The sequence below is a fragment of the Ixodes scapularis genome, unplaced genomic scaffold, assembly GCF_016920785.2.
Source record: "Ixodes scapularis isolate PalLabHiFi unplaced genomic scaffold, ASM1692078v2 PGA_scaffold5__190_contigs__length_132052651, whole genome shotgun sequence".
Classification (NCBI taxonomy): domain Eukaryota; kingdom Metazoa; phylum Arthropoda; class Arachnida; order Ixodida; family Ixodidae; genus Ixodes; species Ixodes scapularis.
The window spans coordinates 69456040-69473973 of NW_024609880.1; positions in this window are offsets into that span (position 1 = coordinate 69456040).

Below are 17934 nucleotides of genomic sequence, written 5' to 3' on the forward strand. Positions count from 1 at the left end.
GGAAGCACAGGTTGCAACGCTGACAAACTTGGAGTCAGTAGTGAATGAGTGTAGAAAGAGCTGCGAAAACCAGCAGCGTATCACACATTCGCTCATGTCAAAGGTTGACGATCTTGAAAACCGTAGTAGGCGATGCAACCTAGTGTTGTACGGTGTTGCGGATACAAATGCGCAAGAAGCATGGTCTGTATCTGAAACATTGGTTCGGGAAATATGCGAGACAAAACTTGTCGTAAAGCCTACAACAATCGAAAGAGCACACAGGATTGGCAAATTCCAGGCGGATAAAACTCGACCTATAATTGCTAACTTCGCATCGTTCAAAGAAAAGCAAACTATCCTAGGAAATGCGAAACACTTGAAGGGAACTCGTATCAGTTTATCGGAGGATTTCTCTGACGTAGTGCGCAGAAAACGACGGCATCTCTGGGAATTTGCCAAATCACGCAAAACTGATGATACACGAGTCAGACTCAGGCATGATGTACTGTATCTAAATGATGTTAAATATGTTTTCGACGACGATACAAGTCAAGTAGTCCAGTTCAAGTGACCGAGTACTGGCTCGCCCAAAACTGCTTCCTTTGTTGTAATTAACTGCCGGAGCATCAAAAACAAAATTGAAGATTTCAATAGCCTGATACAAACTGTTAAACCGTCGGTTGTTATCGGTACGGAATCCTGGCTGGACAAGGATATAGCTGATAGCGAGGTATTCCCCGAGCATTTTACGTGTTATCGAAAAGACAGAAATTGTCACGGCGGCGGTGTGTTTATCTTGGTCGACCAAAATATTCCTTCAAGCAGAATAGAAGTTGAAAGCTCGTGCGAGGCGGTGTGGTGCCAATTGAGACTTTGTAATGGAAAAACCTTATCAGTATGTTCTTTCTACCGGCCACCAGCAAGTTCAGTTGAGGTATTATCAGAATTCACAACCATGACTGAAGCAATAAAAACTGATTGTATTGTAATAGGTGGTGATTTCAATCTCCCTAATTTTGACTGGAACCAACAAGGCGCTTTTTCTGGCGCAACTCGAGGGCACGCTGCACTTATGTCTAATTTTATTAATTTGTTTGCACTCACTCAGACTGTGTTGCAGTTAATTTGAAGAAACCACGTTCTAGATCTTTTTCTCACAAATGAACCAGACCTGTTACAATCTACCCTAGTAATACCAGGTATTAGCGATCATGACATTGTTGTTTGTGAAATGAATCTAGGGCACATAAAAATTGACAACAGCAGTACTAGACGTATTTACAATTATGCGAAAGCCAACACAGCGGAGATTTGCAACGCGCTAGACTCGTACTTTATAGTTTTTGAAACACTTGCTGAATCTTGTACTGCAAGCGATCTTTGGATATTTTTTAAGAGGAAGATACTAGAACTTCAAGAGCGCTTTGTCCTTACTTGGATCCTAACTACCAGACGAAATAAAAGCAAGCCTTGGTTTACAAAACAACTTCAAAGGTTGACACAGCGAAAACAAAGAATTTATCGTGCATTTAAGAAAAACCCGATTGCTGTAAATCTCAACAAATTGAAAGCAATATCCAGCAAATTAAAAACTAAAATAGCCGAAGCGAAATGTGTTTACTTTGAATCATTTCAGGGTAAAGTTAAAGAAAATCCGAAAGAACTTTGGAAGTACATTAAGAAAAATAAAAAAGATAACGTATCGGTTCCTACTCTTCTAGATAGTGACAATATCATTAACAAACCTATTGATAAAGCGGAATGTTTCAACAGTTATTTCAGCTCCGTATTTTCGTTACCAGTGGCAGATAATGTCCGAACTGAAAGGCTTGTTTGGGGTGGACTAGCGCCCATGGAAGACATATTGTTTGATTCACATCGGATAAACATTTTACTGGAGCGATCAAGTGTTTCAAAGGCTGCAGGCCCGGACGGCTTACCAAATGCCCTGCTGAAATCCTGTGCACGTTGGATTACTCCATATTTGAAAGTGATTTTTGAGGAGTCTTTGCATGATTGCGCTCTTCCTAATGACTGGAAAATAGCGTCTGTTCTTCCTGCTCACAAATCAGGTGCTCGTAATGTTATTTCAAATTACCGTCCTATTTCTTTAACTTCCGTTTGTTGCAAAATTCTGGAACATATTTTATATACGTCTATTCTGAAGCACATTGATGGTCATTCTCTGTTTAACCCATTCCAACACGGCTTCCGGAAAGGGCTGTCGTGCGTGACACAGTTAACAGAATTCACCCACGATATCGCACAAGCACTGGACAACCGTGCAACTGTTGCTGAGTGGATTGCTGAGTATCTCCGTGAAAGGCATCACTACGTCGTAGTTACTGGTGCAGCATCGACAATCGCTGATGTGACATCAGGGGTGCCACAGGGATCAGTCTTAGGACCTTTACTTTTCTTAATTTATATAAATGATATTAATGAAAACGTTACGTCGTGTATGGGAATGTTTGCCGATGATTGCGTATTGTATAAAAAAATAACCTGTGAAAGTGATAATCAGATAGTACAGAATGATTTAGATGCAATATACACCTGGTGCGAAAAATGGGGGATGAAACTTAATCTAGATAAAACTGTGTCCATGACGTTTTCGAGAAAGCAAGTGAAAACTAATTTTCGTTATGTAGTCAACAATATTATTTTACAAACAGTGTCTGAATGTAAGTATTTAGGCGTCTACTTCACAACCTCGCTGAGTTGGCATCGACATGGGGATTTCACTATTGCAAAAGCTAGCAGATCTTTAGGGTTCATAAAGCGCAACACTAGACAGTTTCCGCACGACATCCGAGAACTTTTGTATAAAACTAATGTGCGCTCCATACTAGAATATGCCTGCACGGTATGGGACCCTCCGACAAACACTGACAAAGAGAAAATAGAGAAAGTGCAAAACCTAGCCGCTCGGTATGTGTTAGGAAAACCAAAACGGGGTGGTGATTTTAGCGCGATGCGTGCAAGACAAACATTAAAATGGGACACACTCGAGCACCGTCGAGCAAAGCTTCGTTTAAAGCTTTTCCATATCATATATCATTCATAATCTGGTATTCCATGCGAAACCTATATTTCTTCACCACATTATGTATCTGCTCGTGTGGATCATGCCCACAAAGTGCGTGAGCTTAGATGCAAAACTGTAGCATAGAGCAGCTCTTTTTTCCCTAAAACGATTTCCCAATGGGATCGGTTGCCTTCAACCATAGCGTCTGTTATAGACAATGATGCTTTTTATGCTGCCCTAGAAACAGTCACGTCATTCGATTGAAAAGGTTCATAGCATGATTCTAATAATGTTTTTGTAAAACTTGTTGCAATCTGCTCCGTGTGTCGCGATAGTTGTGACTTTGTTGTTTCATGTTCGCGGAATCCTTTTTGTTCGATTGGTTGTCTTTTTATGAATGTTTCCAATGTAGTACCTGTGATTTCATACTTTATTTTTTGTGTATAACCCCCCCCCCCCCCACTCTAATGCCGAAAGGCGCTGTGGGTATCAAATAAATAAACAAATAAATAAATCAAGCATAGGGATACAACAGCGACATATTGTGTCCCTCTCCTTTTTCCTGTTTTACGGAGTATATTGTTTAAAAATCATGTACCAATTATCCCATCTCTCCATTTTAATTTTTAGAAATAGCTCCTTGGTGCATGGCTTTCGGTGGAGGCAACAGCAGACGACCCTAGAAAATAATAACCCCAGGGATGATCATAAATCAAATCGAAAAAAAGAAATAAATAAATATTTATGCCCGCACCCATGCACATCTCATTAAAGTGTTGAATCACTAACACCCCCTATTACTTTTACCACTTATGATGTCCTTTGCTCAATAAAGTGTGTAGAATTGTCGTTCTGATTTAATATAAGATGACCACTGTAACTGCGGTCAAAAACGAATGCGATAAAAGATTTGCTTTAAATGACGTTTTGACGAAAGAAGCAAGCGTTATTTTAAAAATGTAACTAATACTAAATAAAATAGTTTATTTTTGCGGAATGCTTAAGAGGCTTTTGGCACAATCAACAAATGCCCTGCAGCTTTAAGCGACACAAATTCTGCCTGGAAGGCAAGAGAACACTGAATGACGTTAACTAGAATAACACAAGAATCGAAATTCTGTGATGATTTTTTTTAAGGTACACGACCACTGCAGTAAACTTCATATTCTTTTCGTATTAACGTAACGTTCCTTGTGCCTTCCGAACTGTCGTGTCAGACTCCTAGCGAAGATTTTTGGGAAAGCTGCAAGGAAGAGAAAAACCGATTACCTTTTCCGACTAGTTTCCGCGCCCCGTTTTTTTTCTTTTTCTCCGATCCCGCCATCGACAACGAGAGAACATCCAACAAACTGACGACGCTTCGAAGGTTTACTCGTTCAGACGCCGCGAACACCGTCAACACCAATTCCACCTAGCAAACAGAGGCTGACCATTTCCAAAGGTAGGCACGCGAGGAACGAAAACACCATAGGAACACAAAACAACTGAACAATCGGACAAACGTTTTTCATTCGAGACAAAGTGGTTGAGACTCTATACCTTCGCATTGCCTCGTTGCAAGCATCGCGGACTCCGGATTCTATTTGACAACTCTTTCTTTTTTAGCCGACAGCTCTCGTCGGAACGCTCCACTCCTTCTTTTAGCTCTCGTGGGGTTCAAAAACCTGAGCCCGCGGGGCGAAAGTTTCAGCGGAAAGCGAAGAAAAGCGGACGGCGACGGCGAGGGAAAAGAGGCAACAGGACGGGGCAGAACTTTCGCCGACGAAACTCTGTAGTCCGGTCTCACGAGGAAACCCGGCACCGATTGGTTTTAGCGGGACGCTCACTCGGCCAGCCGTCCAAATGTGATTGTTGCCTTTTTGTTTGCCGTGCCGCGCTGTCCGCCGAATCGACGAGGCCGTCCAGGGCTATACGCCGTGAGGTATCGTCGTCAACGTCCCCAAAAGGTGAGCGGCGCAGCGTGGGTTGCCGCCAGGCGATCGGGACGAACGCTGGCAGCGAGACAAGTGAATCGAAACATTACTCGCAACAAAAAGAACCGTGTCCGAATTGGTTTTCTGAGAAACCGAGATTGCAAAACAAAAAGCAAAATAGAAACTACTTGTTGCGCTCGGTCCGGCAGAAAACACATCTTTGTTTGTCGATGGTATACCAGTTTCAATTGCTGCCGCTCTAGTTCTATTTTTTTTTTTTTTTTTACTTTTTATGGCCCTGATTTCTTTATCGCATTACTTCCACAGTCGTTGTTTACGCGCCAGGAGGCGAAATTCGCAATTGACCCCTAGGCGTTGTCTTTTGTCTAAAAAAAAATATATGTTTAAACTAAAATAATAGGTAAAAAAGGTCGTTATTTTCGGATAGATGTTTTGAAGAAACGAAAACGATAGCTGAAGCAGCGTCGCGCAATGCATGTGGGATAGTGCCGCCGCGTACCTGATTACGGAGGTGCGACGCGGTTACTTCTCATAGCCGTCGTGGTTGGCGCCTGGATGCCACGGCCGACCATCAAAATATCTCGGTGATCCGTGAAGTGGGTAAGCGCCGTGAAAGTACCTAAAACCATCCAACATTACGCGTAGCAACTGGATACTTCCAAATTGAGATTTCGAATAACGCGAGTAATGTTTGAAAACAAGTCTTTCAAGCAGACGACACGGAAGTCTCTTCTTTTGTCGCATCGCTACTGGCGGGATGCCGGGGCGGCCGACGGGAAAACCCGACTTCCCCGGCCTCGTGCCAAAAGTGGAGAGGAGGGTTTTTCCGTAACGGCGACGTCAGGAAACGAGGTCGAAATCTCTGCAAACTGTCGCCCGTAAAGCCATCGCTTTAAAAGATCGCGGGGCACTGTCCGAGTAACTTTCTAAATGCTTAACCGACTTTCCTTTGCTTTGATCGTCAATTCGGTTCCTTGTCGGGTATTAGGCCGATGTTTTCAGACGCGACAGATATCCCAGCATTAGGACATAACAGCTAACAACAAAGCAGCACATCCACAAAACATCCCGCGTCAAAATAGGTGCAACCAAGCGGCATACCGACAAACAAGCACGTGCCAAAACAGCACATCCTCAAACCAGCACATTGACGACGCGGCGTTAATTATAAACATGTGGGAAAGCAGTCTCTGTAAATCGTAGAGTAAAAGTGAACATATGTATATTTGCGTGGTGTCGTCAGGCTCTACTTTCTGCCATTGCCTGCGAAACTCTCGTTGTGCCAATCGGTAGGGAATATTCATGCTAGAACCGAATATCTCGTTCGTATGCCTAACACCATTGTCTCAGACAAAAATCCGCTGGCTTAGAGATTCCGTCCACTGCAATGAAGGTTCGATAGCACTAACACGCATTTCCTACTCTACTACACGGCCCAAGCTCCTGCGCAGCCGAGGAGGGAAATAGGGGAGAGCTAGCGCCACCCCCACTCTCCGCCCTCCCCCCGCCCCCCCCCTTCTGCGCGAGGCGTAACGTCATTTTTCGGGTTCGCTATGAAGTCGAACCTACAGATGCACTCAAATACTGCCATTCTCCCCCATGGCCTTGCTACGGTGTGCGACCAACACAAAGACGAGCAAGCGAGATCCCCGCAGGGTTTCCCAACAAAACCGCTGCTACGACAAGGAATAACACAGGAGACCTTATTTTTCCTTCAGCTTTTTTTCACGTTGCTGCGTGCTGGAAAATAAGTAAGTCAGCATACACAATTTTCTCTCTTCTAAGGGGCATAACAGAAACTTCTCGTACCCCGTAAACATGACTGTATAGGCGCGCAGACCCCACCAAACCCGTGTTCTCACTACACAACGCACGCTAAGTGAGCTCCGCGTTGTCCCTAATGGCGGGTTTCGCATTCACTCGATACACGGTGACACGAGCCTACGCCCCAGTGAACAAACACATTTGCCTTTTTGTGGCGACGCTCAGCGAAGCACACTGACAGCAACAAAGCCTCCCCGATCTTGGGGCGTGTGGGTGGCGCTCAGTTTGCTCCGAAAACAATCCATTAACTCGATTCATTAGCGAGCGCGGCAGTGCTATCTGGACGCCTGAGCTGCGTGGTATCCATGCCCGCGCCTCCTCGCTACTCGCGCAGGCGTCTCGGCACGCGGCAGGACACATTCAAGCATGCCCGGCGCATCTTTGTTCGCTTGTTCCGTCATGCTGTTGGTGTTCTTGTTGTTGTCGTTGCCTTTGTGGCAGGGTACGCGGCTGGCACGACGACGGCTGCTTCGGCACAAACATTTTGTGAGGGGCTCTATTCGGATTTAAGCAGTAAAGATAAACATTGGAAAGCTTAGCTTTTTGGGGGCGACGTCGGCGTTGGAGCAGACGCGTCGGTGGCATGTCGACTACGCGATGGTGGCTACGGCATTGTCGTGCTTGCCGCTCCGCGCATTGCTTCCTTCTTTCGCGCGACACACGACATGGGCTCGGACAAGCGGAAACTTGGGCGCGGACTTTTATGTTTTTACTTTTATTGGACCCTTATTGCGACATTTTTATCCGACAAAGTGTGCATGGCGGGGACTGTTTAGATGTCTGGATACCCGCGTAGTTCGCGACATTATGTTTATTGTATATTTCATTGTATCGCGATTCCTTCTTCGCGTTTGTGGGAATTTTCGGAGATCGGATTGCGGAAGCAGGTTGACAGGCCACTCACTCCTCACGCTGAGTTTCTCGGTTCACGTGGACATAAAAGCTGGGATCGAGGAATATGGCCGAGTTTTGATTGAACTGTATTCAGCAGACCGTGCTCCTTGAGCGCTATTCAATCAATGTTGGTTTTTATTTGTCTATTCGCGTGGAGCCCTATACGCAATATTTGAACATAGAATGTTCTGAGTTTCTATGTGCCTTTTTTGTTTTGAGTACGAACCCTGTTCCATCTGGGCAGCATCCAGACGGCAGTCCAAATTTAATCTCAATTATACTATTTGTTTTTCCGCGTGTTTTATTTTTTTACTCTGTCTCAATCGCAGACGGATTGAATCAGTGCACGTTACTAGCAAAGTAAGCAAAATTTGTGTAGTTTTCTTGAAACATCTAAAAGTTAGTCGACGCAAAAATGAACTTAAAATGTCTGAGCTCTAGATATATTGTAACGGTTACATATTGATACAGCTAAGCTGACTATTCGCCTGAAAGCCTCATACCTATGCCTAACCTGGCTAACCTTTCAATCGAATCGAGATACTTCAGCCAAACTTGGACTTCCAGCCAAGCTAAAACTTAAGCCAAATTGAAGCATTCAAACGTGTTAGCGATCCTAGCTGAACACAATATTAAACTGAATTCAAGCATAGAGTCGAATCAATCAATTCAAAGATAAATCAACATCAGAGACAGCCCTGATACAGCGTTCATTTGAAAGTAAGTGAGCACTCATGCAACGCTGCATCAAAAATATAGCGTAAAACCAGCGATGCTTCAGCACGGTCGTCGTTTCGTCCAGCGCAGACTAATAGCGCTGAGGTATGTGTCTTATGTGAAAAGGTCTAAGAGCTATTTATCAAATTGAGGCACGAGCCAAATGGGCACCTCCGCCGACTTGAGATGACATCGATTAGGTCTTGCAAGCACAGTATGACTCGTAAGCCGAATTTGTTGTAACAATAATCACAAAGTCGCGATTACAGAAATACAGGGCAGGAATACACAACTACCATCTTAGAATTACCATATTTGAATATATACTTGGAGAACTGGAGGCAAAATAAGAGCTGCGTGCTTCCAAGTTAATGTCGCGAAAAATTGAGGTATTTTATTGTATCTAGTATATTACGGTGCTGCCTTCATAGCTTGTTGTAGGTGATGACCTGTTCACTTCCTTTCTTTTTTTTTTGCGTCTGTATCCCACCCCCCCCCCCTCCCTTCCCCTTTCCGCTTTAATACCGTAAGGCGCTGCCGGTACTGAATAAATATAATAAATGAATAAAGAGTCGGGTGGACACCCGTGAAGCCCAGAACCGTTACATTATTTCTTCAGCCAACGAGCGTACAGGCGACATCCGTTGGCGTACCGTACCTGGCTAGGATGCTCTACCATAGGCCCACAATGCCGAGCGAGCAACGTTCCGAATTCAATGACGCAATAAAAGCATGTGTGCTGAAAGCCGGTGCAGCGAGTTTGGATATCCAGAGTCGCGACGTAACCGGTGTTTACTGTATTTCTTTGTTTTTCTTGTCACGATGAATCGCAACAAACGCTACCAGCCAGGGGAACTAATCTAGCGTTTTTCGGGACCTTTCTGTTGGACGGACCGTCGTGCGAAGCGTGAAGTCAAGTGGCGCGCGTGGAGCGCTGCATTGGCTGCATGGCTCAAGGTACATGGTAGTGTAAAACTGACTATAGAGATGAGATCATGACGATTTGCAAGTCATTCCTACAAATCTCACGTAGATTGCGCTTACGACACTTATTCTGACTTCGGTTTCGGTATAAGAGGAAATGAGAGATATTGTAACCAAGTATATCTATAGTCGTTTTATTTTCTTAGTTGTATAAATTGGAATAGCTTTCCACGGTGACCATACTCAGAATTGCAATTGCAACATGGGTCATGAAGCGAGTAATGAAGAAGTGAAACGGTGAATTTGAGGTAATTCCAAACAGACTACGCGTATGAGGGTCACCCGTCCCTTTCATTTCCCCCGAACTCAGGACACGGATAACGAAGATGGTGTGCACGTAGCACTCAGCGCCTTTTCTCTTTTAAATATATGTATAAAATGATTTAAAATAAAAATTAACGAAAAAAGTATTCTTTGTAAGAAAGTTCGTAGTTAAATGCGCCAGGTATACGCGATAGGAAATCTTCAATGTAAGCTCTGTTCTTTTCTTTTAGATGGCAGAAGAGACGCGTAAAGCAGCGCGTGAAAGAAAAAAAAAAAGTTCGTTCAACTTTTAGGTGTAAGCAGGAACCAGTAAAACCACACAAGCCAAGAAACAAAAAATGAAAAATCCAAACCCATCAAGTCCTTGACTTAAAAACAAAACGCACAAACAGGAAAAAGTGGGCTGGCACAGCAATCTCTGTTCAGCGCATAGCCGGCGCACTTTTTTGTTTGCGTGATCGGACATCGTTCCGAATCGTAGCCGCGAGTTTGGCCCCGCGGAGAACCATCAATAACGTTCAACCTTTTCGCCCTCCTCCGCGAAAGCCGCGCTACACTTTGTTTCAGCTCACGATAGACCGCAGCAGGCGCTATGCGAGCCATCGCCGCCGATTCAGCGCTGCAAACTTTCATCGCGTGACTATGCGCCTCACTGCGTCCCTTCCGAATGTCACGTGACACTCACGAGGCATCGGATTGGCTCGGGTGGTTCGTAGCGTCCACAGTGGTCCATCGTACGCTAAAACGGACTATGGCATGTATACCGAGCGGCTGCAGCGCTTTTCTCGATGCGCCGCGCCAAAAACGGTGTGTTCTCGGATAAATCGTTGCGCGGTTCAGTATGTTTTAATTTTTGCGCGATTTATTACACCTCCGTAATGAGGCCAGGTTAGCAGTCTGAGCGAACTTTCGGTTACATTTTACCATAATTTTTGCGAGCTGCGGTGAGTGTTCAGCATTGCACAAACTTCTACTTTTTTGTTTGCGGTTTTTTGTGGCAAACCGCATTTATTTTTGGATTTTTGGAGATAACCGAGTTTTGTTTTTGTTTACTCCGGCCATCTTTCGAGCTACCCGAACTAAATATATTTTTTGAATCCGGCCCTTACCGCTATGTTATTTAATATTGCAAACTTCAGAAATTGTGAAGTTGGCCCACAAAAATTATGCCAAAACAAAGATTCGAATGTACCCGCGCTTTTCAGTGTCGTTACGCCAGTGGCAGGCGGACTTGCAGTTCGAGCGCGCAGTCTAAAACAAGGACTCTGCCCAGCATTGGTTTTGTGCTGCTGCGAGGGTGGAGGAGAGTGCTTCTAATGTATTCGTTCGAGACCACGGACTTGCCTGATATCAGTTGAGAACAAAGTATACAGTTTAAAGAGTGAAACCCTGCCTGCCGGTGGCGCCACTTTTTCATTGTTGCTAGTAAAGAGTTTCACTTTGAAAACCATACGGTGAGGACCAAAACTGTAAACTTAATAAGCTCGCAAAAAAAAAATTCTGGCTTCTTTACAGTAAAACTGCTCCGATGTTAGAGCTATCTAATCCTAAGGCATCGTCTGAATGCGGTTGGCTTCCTGATTCGGAAATGCTATCTCGTTCCCCCCAGATTCACTCTAGTTAATAAAAAAAAATGATATTTTGTTCCATGCCGAAGTCAAAACATTGTTTTCCCTAGTTTTTCCCCCGTTTTCCCCGCAATCCAAAAGTGACGAGACCGGCGTGAATCGAGACGCGCGGCCGGTAATCGGGTACGCTCGCGCACGCCTTTTTCGCGTCTAACAGGGAGAAAACAGGAGCGTTCGTGCTTTCCGTAGTCGATAATAATCTCTATTTGCGCAAGGTATGACCTTCGCCTACGTGGTGAACTACGAGAAAGTAACAAAAAAAAAAAAAAAAAAAAAAAAAAACGAAAGCAACTGGGATTTCGAGAAAACCGTTTTTGCAACTCGGTACGCTCCTGCCGCGGCTCACTAGCTTCGTGAAATCGGTAGAAAGTCGGTTCTCCTTCTACCAGAAGCAAGCAACTACGCTGACGAAGAAAGATCGAAGAGTCGCAGTACATTTTTTTGACAAATTACCGAAGTATTACGGAGGATGCTGGAATATGGGTTCAAATGCCCCACACGCTCGGTTTACCTGTGGGAAAGTATACCATTTGTTTTAGATTTTCTTTGGAAAAATTACTGTTGCAGACGACAGCACGTGTAACTCTCGTAGCATGCATCTGCTCTTTGGTACTTGGGTAATTAACCAAAATATCCATAGACATTTTAATCTCAGTAGTTACCTGACCGATACACAGAGGGCGCTGACACACGCGGTGCCGTAAGGTGGCTGCAAGTTGGTTGGTTTCGGTTTGCCCAAGCTCGCGGCTATGCTGGTGTGTTGTGACCTTTTCGCTTAGTTTTTGAAATAAATGTATTTCTTGTGATACAGAAACAGTGAGGCAGTGGTAATGCGCCGCCTTGGAGAACTACGACATAGTTACGAGCCTAAATTATGGACGTTTTTACGAACACCTTCATCTCATCATGTCCTTTGTTCGGCCAGGTTCTGCGGCGAAACGACTGAAGTGATGCCGGAGGAGGATTGCGGGTGTCTACTACCGCACTGGACGTACCCACTTATACTACTAGTTTACCTCAAGATAAGCTCATAAACAGACTATAATTCATGGAGGCACAGCGAAAAAGCAGGTAGACATCCTGACTAACAATGCGATGAATCGCAGAAAAGAGATAAACTCGCAAGTTTAGTGCTCCCTGTTTGGTTTCCGAGGACACGAATGTTTTCTTAAAAAATATTGCAGTGGCTTAGCTCGGCTATGCCAGGATATAGACCTTTCCAGAAAAGGGCTGCTGGCGGGTTTTATTTTCAATGTTCGTGCGTATCGCGCGTGATTTGCTCACTTTCCGAAGCGACGCACACGCGCGTGCTGAGCTGTGGATTTGTAAACATTGGAAAGGTCTATACGTAGCGTGAGCTTAGGTTCAGGTGGTTAATATTCTCAGCTTCCCTGGTTCGTGTCCGTGTCTACCGGCACGTTCACCACGGGTCCCTTAATGCCAAACTGACCATTTCTCCAGTTCATTAGACGACGGATCTGAACGAAAGGAATCCGTAGCAAAAGTAAACGTTCGGCCATATCGTTTAGAACTGATAGACCTGGTGGCATGGGCGGGTAACGATGCCCAGTGGTAACGCAAAAAGAGCGGAATCTTCTGGTTAACGAGAAAGTTATTGCACGTTGTACAAACCCGCGCCACGGTTTCACCCCACTCAGGCGGCGCGGCTAAACTCAACGTTTCACGCATGGCATTACTTACCGGCGTCCAATCTTTCATGTGCCACAGTATTTCGCACACGTCGCACACATGTCCAAACGGCAAACGGATCGTTAACGAAGTCCGTCTCGAAGGTCCGAGTCGCACTGGCACTTTCGCTAAGTTTCACCGTATAGTCAGTCAATCGGCGAGCCTTGACGTCATCGACGGCGTCTTGTTGTTGCTGCTGCTGAGATGGTCGGGCTCGTCGCTCAGCCTCCTGGCGGCGCCGCTTTGCTAGACGTTCCTCCCTTTGCTCCGGTGTCTCCGCGGCAGGTTTAGCCTTCTGTTCGTTTTTCCTGCGCTCAACCGCTAATCGCCAGGCAACTACTTCGGGATTCGATGAGTTAAGCTTCTCCGCTCTTCTGCGCCGCTGAGTAGCGATTTCGCTCTCCTTCTCCGTGGCTATAACACACTGGCAAACGCCCCGCTATATGTATGCCCCCACTGATACCTCTGCGCATGCGCACAAAATGAGAGGCGCTATCAAGCGGCTCCCGTGCAGCATTAGACTTGGCTACTGCGAAACGGAGGCGCACAGCTGGGCACGCGGCGGCGCCAGTGCGTCTGCCGCTGCTATGACGTCACTCCTCTGGAATGCGCAGACCGGCCAGGCGCACGCGGCGGCGGCGGAGCGCGCGGCGGCGGCGGCGGCTTCGGCGCGCTAGCTGTGCGCCGTGTGACGTCACTGCTCCTCGCGCATGCGCAGCACGGCTCTCCAGGAGCCACGCGAAACTGCTCAACCACGGCCAGTGTAGCTCACGCTACAAAACTGCCAACCGGGGAACCACCCTGTAATGACGCATGGAATGCAAAAAGGAAGCAATGCTGTCTCTCTCGTTTTTTTTTTTTTTCTTTTTAGGATGTTAAGTATTCGAGGTATGCTTTGATAGTCCATCATAGGCCGAGAAAAATTTTGTACAACTATCAGACCTGCGAAAATATTCATTAGCAGCACTTCACAATGATGATCTTAGGAAACTATTTGTTGTACAGACATTTCCCTAGTGCGTATTAAGAATATGCGATAAGGTACAAACCCGCTAATTGAGGCCTGAGATCTTTCTTAAGCATAAATTGCGGAATAAAATTAAATGGCGCAAGAGAATTCATCTCCAAGCTTTGCTTAAAGGGGTACTCTACAGGTTTTTTAAACTACCTCAACTAACTATAGTTTCTGACTCTCCGGCCTAAATCGAAATTCAAATAGTCGGGATCTTTTCAGTGCCGTGACGTCAGTGGCAGGCAGGCTTGCCAGTCGAGCAAGAAGTCTAAAAAATAAAATATGCCAATCATTTGTTCCGTGCTGGAGTGCGGCTACTGGAGCGAGCTTCCAGAGCTTTCATTTGACGCCACGAAACTGCTTTGAATAAGTTGGGAACAAAGTCTAATGTCAAGAGGCTGAACCTCTGCCTTCCACTGACGCCACGTTTTCGTTTTTGTCAGTAGAGACTTCCAGTTTGAAAAATACGGTGGGGACCAAAAGTGTAAATTCAGTAACTTCGCGAAAAAAAATATATTTTGGCCTAATATTTGGGATACTATTTCAGCGATGCTTGTTGGCGAGTTAAGAGAAATTTCAAGCCAATCGGAGACAATAAAAAAACCTGTGGAGTACCCCTTAGCCCGGCACCACTTCATAAATTTGTCTAGACAGATCTTTGTTTGTTTGAACGAACGGCATCGACAACGCGCTCAACTCATGTGATTTCCATGCAGACGGCTTTTTTTCAAAGTCACAAGTTGCGTGCCTCAGGCGCTTTTGTCAGGATTCACAAGCTGTCTTTGAAACGTTTCTCACCCGGAGAGCCCGACCCTTTGTGTCTAAATGAACACAAGCCCGTACCCGATATAGCAATTGCGCTGCCTCCCTGTTTCTGGCTACCGCGCGGCAGTTTGCGACACTCCTCCGAGTGCATCTCAAAAAGCTTTTGTCAGACCTCGTCTAGCACGCCCCGATATTTCCTGCACATCCATTCAGCCTTCCATCCAACGAGACATTTCTGCGCCTGTGCTCTACTGAAGTGTTGTGCGCGTATATGAAGCAACAAAGACACCGGAAAACGCCCCTACGCCAACCCAACCTCCGTGGCTCTTACGCCGAGCCTCCTCGAGCAAGATCATACTTGTGTCATGTCTTCGGTTACAAAAGCTGATGGCGTTCGCGTTAAGCATGTCACGGTGTTGTGTCTCAATTTGTACGTAGGAGCGACACACAACAACTATCGCTCTTCGTACTGCAATTGCGCCGCTCGCAACGCAATTGGCAATAAATGATGTCGACACAAAATAAGCTTCAAATATTTATTTTATTTCAGATACACAGTATCGTTTGTAGACGTTTGACTGCGTTGCGTCGACAAGCGGCCGCGAGTCACCGGATCATCAGTGCTTCGTGTGAAGCGTGGCGACCAATTCATGCAGTAGCCTGGCAAGCGGTGTACGAAGCACGAATATATTGGTTGCATGCAGTCGCTGCGCGGTACAACGCTCTCAAACCACAAAGCGCCACTACAGCTCACCGCATCATCTACGCTAATGACCACTAAATCCTACCTAAAACTGACGGTTTACTGTTTACGGCACCCCCGTTTTAAGAGAGGCTTATCAGAACGTCAGTTTGGATTTTGTGAATTTATTTTATACGAAATAATAAGCTCCATAGAGCTGTATAAATAATCGAGCATACTGCCAGCGTAAAAATATCGTTTCTAATATGTTATTTCTTGGCACGCTGCTGGTATCGCTGTGCTGATGTTCGAACGTCCTTTTCTTGGTCGTTGACGTGACGACCGTGACGTTTCGGTAAATTAACTCAGTCCTTTATCTCCTCACGTTATAGAGTGCCGTTCACTTGTCACCCTATCTTCTCCTTTAGTGCATGTAGCTCAGATCAGCGTCGTGCAGTAATTCCGGTCGAAGTTCTCACGTCACCACATTCTGACATTCCCAGCTGATCGAACAGCTTTCGTGCAAAGTTCACACACCTCCCATCTTTCAATACTCACGAACGCGCCTCGTTTCCCCGCTCGGCCGCTATGTTCAGTCCCATGCCCACTGTCTTATAAGAACCACGTCCTTAGAGATTCTGAAAACACATTTTTCTAAAAAGTTCACAATAGTCTTCAGGATCCCTTTAATCTTTGCATCTAATTTCCATCAGGAGACTGCAGCCCGAGCTGACGCAGACAAACTCCTAAGTGATATCTGTGCTCCTATAGCATATAACAAAGCTGACAATCTCCAAGAGAAATCAACCCTCCCGATGATTTACATGCCATATTTTCATCATATCCAAAATAAACGAGGGATATCACTTATCGGCACTGGGTGCTGACGTACTTAATTAACTTCTCCAAACATTGTAAATCTATAAAACCTTAATACAAATTACCTAGTTTCTAATCTGAAGACCAACATACCATAAATAACCGGACTATGGTACTGGAACAAAATTCAATAAGTGTTTACCAAACCACTTCAAAAGTAGCGAAGCACCGAAGCATATGCTCCGAGATGTTCGTGTTTTGCCGAGGTGATAAAAGTATTGTAGGAACAGTAGCAGCGAAGAGAAAAAGCGAAAGAGGCTTGAGAGACACAAGCCAGCGCTTCAGTTAGATTCCAATCGTGAAGCCATCAGCTGCGCATCCCTATTTAATATTCGTTGAAAATAATTTCCATATAATTTATTGCGTGTTGGAATGCTTTATAATTTAAGTACGCTAACAACAAATTGATGTACTAGACGTGATAGAACTGAACGATCCCTGATATCTACAACTTTTGTCAAGCCGTCTACAGACGCACATAAAATAAATTCGACATCGTCCCTCAAGAGTCATGCAACCGACTTTATCTTTGTAAGTCCAGAGTTGAGTCCTAAGATGTTTTCGTACGGAACGACGGGGTGAAACACTCACTTTGTTTCTGTGTGGTCTTACACAAGAGCTCTAACTATATGACTTCACCAATCAACGGCCGAAAAGAAAGCGTTTCAATCGATCGATTGAAGCCTACCCTCCAAAAATATCCTCAGCCTCCCCTCATCGCCAAACTCCACTTAATTACAACCAGAAACTAAGTAGTCCAAAGAAAGGTTAGCTTCCAAGAAACGTCACAGATTTCAACGCTCCTCACCCGACTTCCTCCCTAAGCGGGAATATATGTAGGAGAAATAACAATAAACAGAGGAAGATATAATGGTTGGAGCGACACTAGCCAGGGCTTCAATCAGATTCCAATCATCAAGCCACCAACTAAATGTGCTGTGTGTATGTTTATACAGGCGGAAGGTTGTCAGCCTCGATTCGCGTCCAGTGTCTTAGCTGTAGATGAGCAATGTAGCCAGTGCAGTGGGACCGCTAGCCTGGGGTCTTTAACGTGCACCACGCAGACAGCGATACACGACCGCACGCCGGGACGATGCTCATCCAGATCGAAACGTGCGGTGGTGGGGCTTGAGTCCAGAATACCTGGGGTCTGCAGCGCGAGCTTTTGCTCCACGTGCTCCGAGGTTACGTTAGCCCACTCGGCCACCGATCCGCTCTCGAGCCACCAGCTGTGCACCTCCAATTGATAATCTTCTTAAATGTGTAAATATAACGTACTGTGGGTTGGAACGCTTTATGATTTAACCAACCTACCAACAGTGTGATACGGGATGGGGCCAACACAACTTGGAACAATCGAAGCCCGCGACGTGTCTCCTTTACCTGTACGTAACGTCGCCAAACACAGATGGCGCGGACTCGGCAGTTGGGCCTGAGTCCGACTCCCAGCGTCCCTCGTCGCGTTGATTGGACCATAGCCTCCTCTATACTGACAAAGCCTGGCAGATCGTCACGAGAAGCGGCCGCCGAAACTAAAAAGCTTGAGCGGCAGACAACGGATGAGAGGAGAGCAATGTGACGGGCGCCCTGCTGCGGCGAGACGCCGAAACACACTTCTTCCGAGCGATGGAATGTCCGCTCGTGCTCCTCGC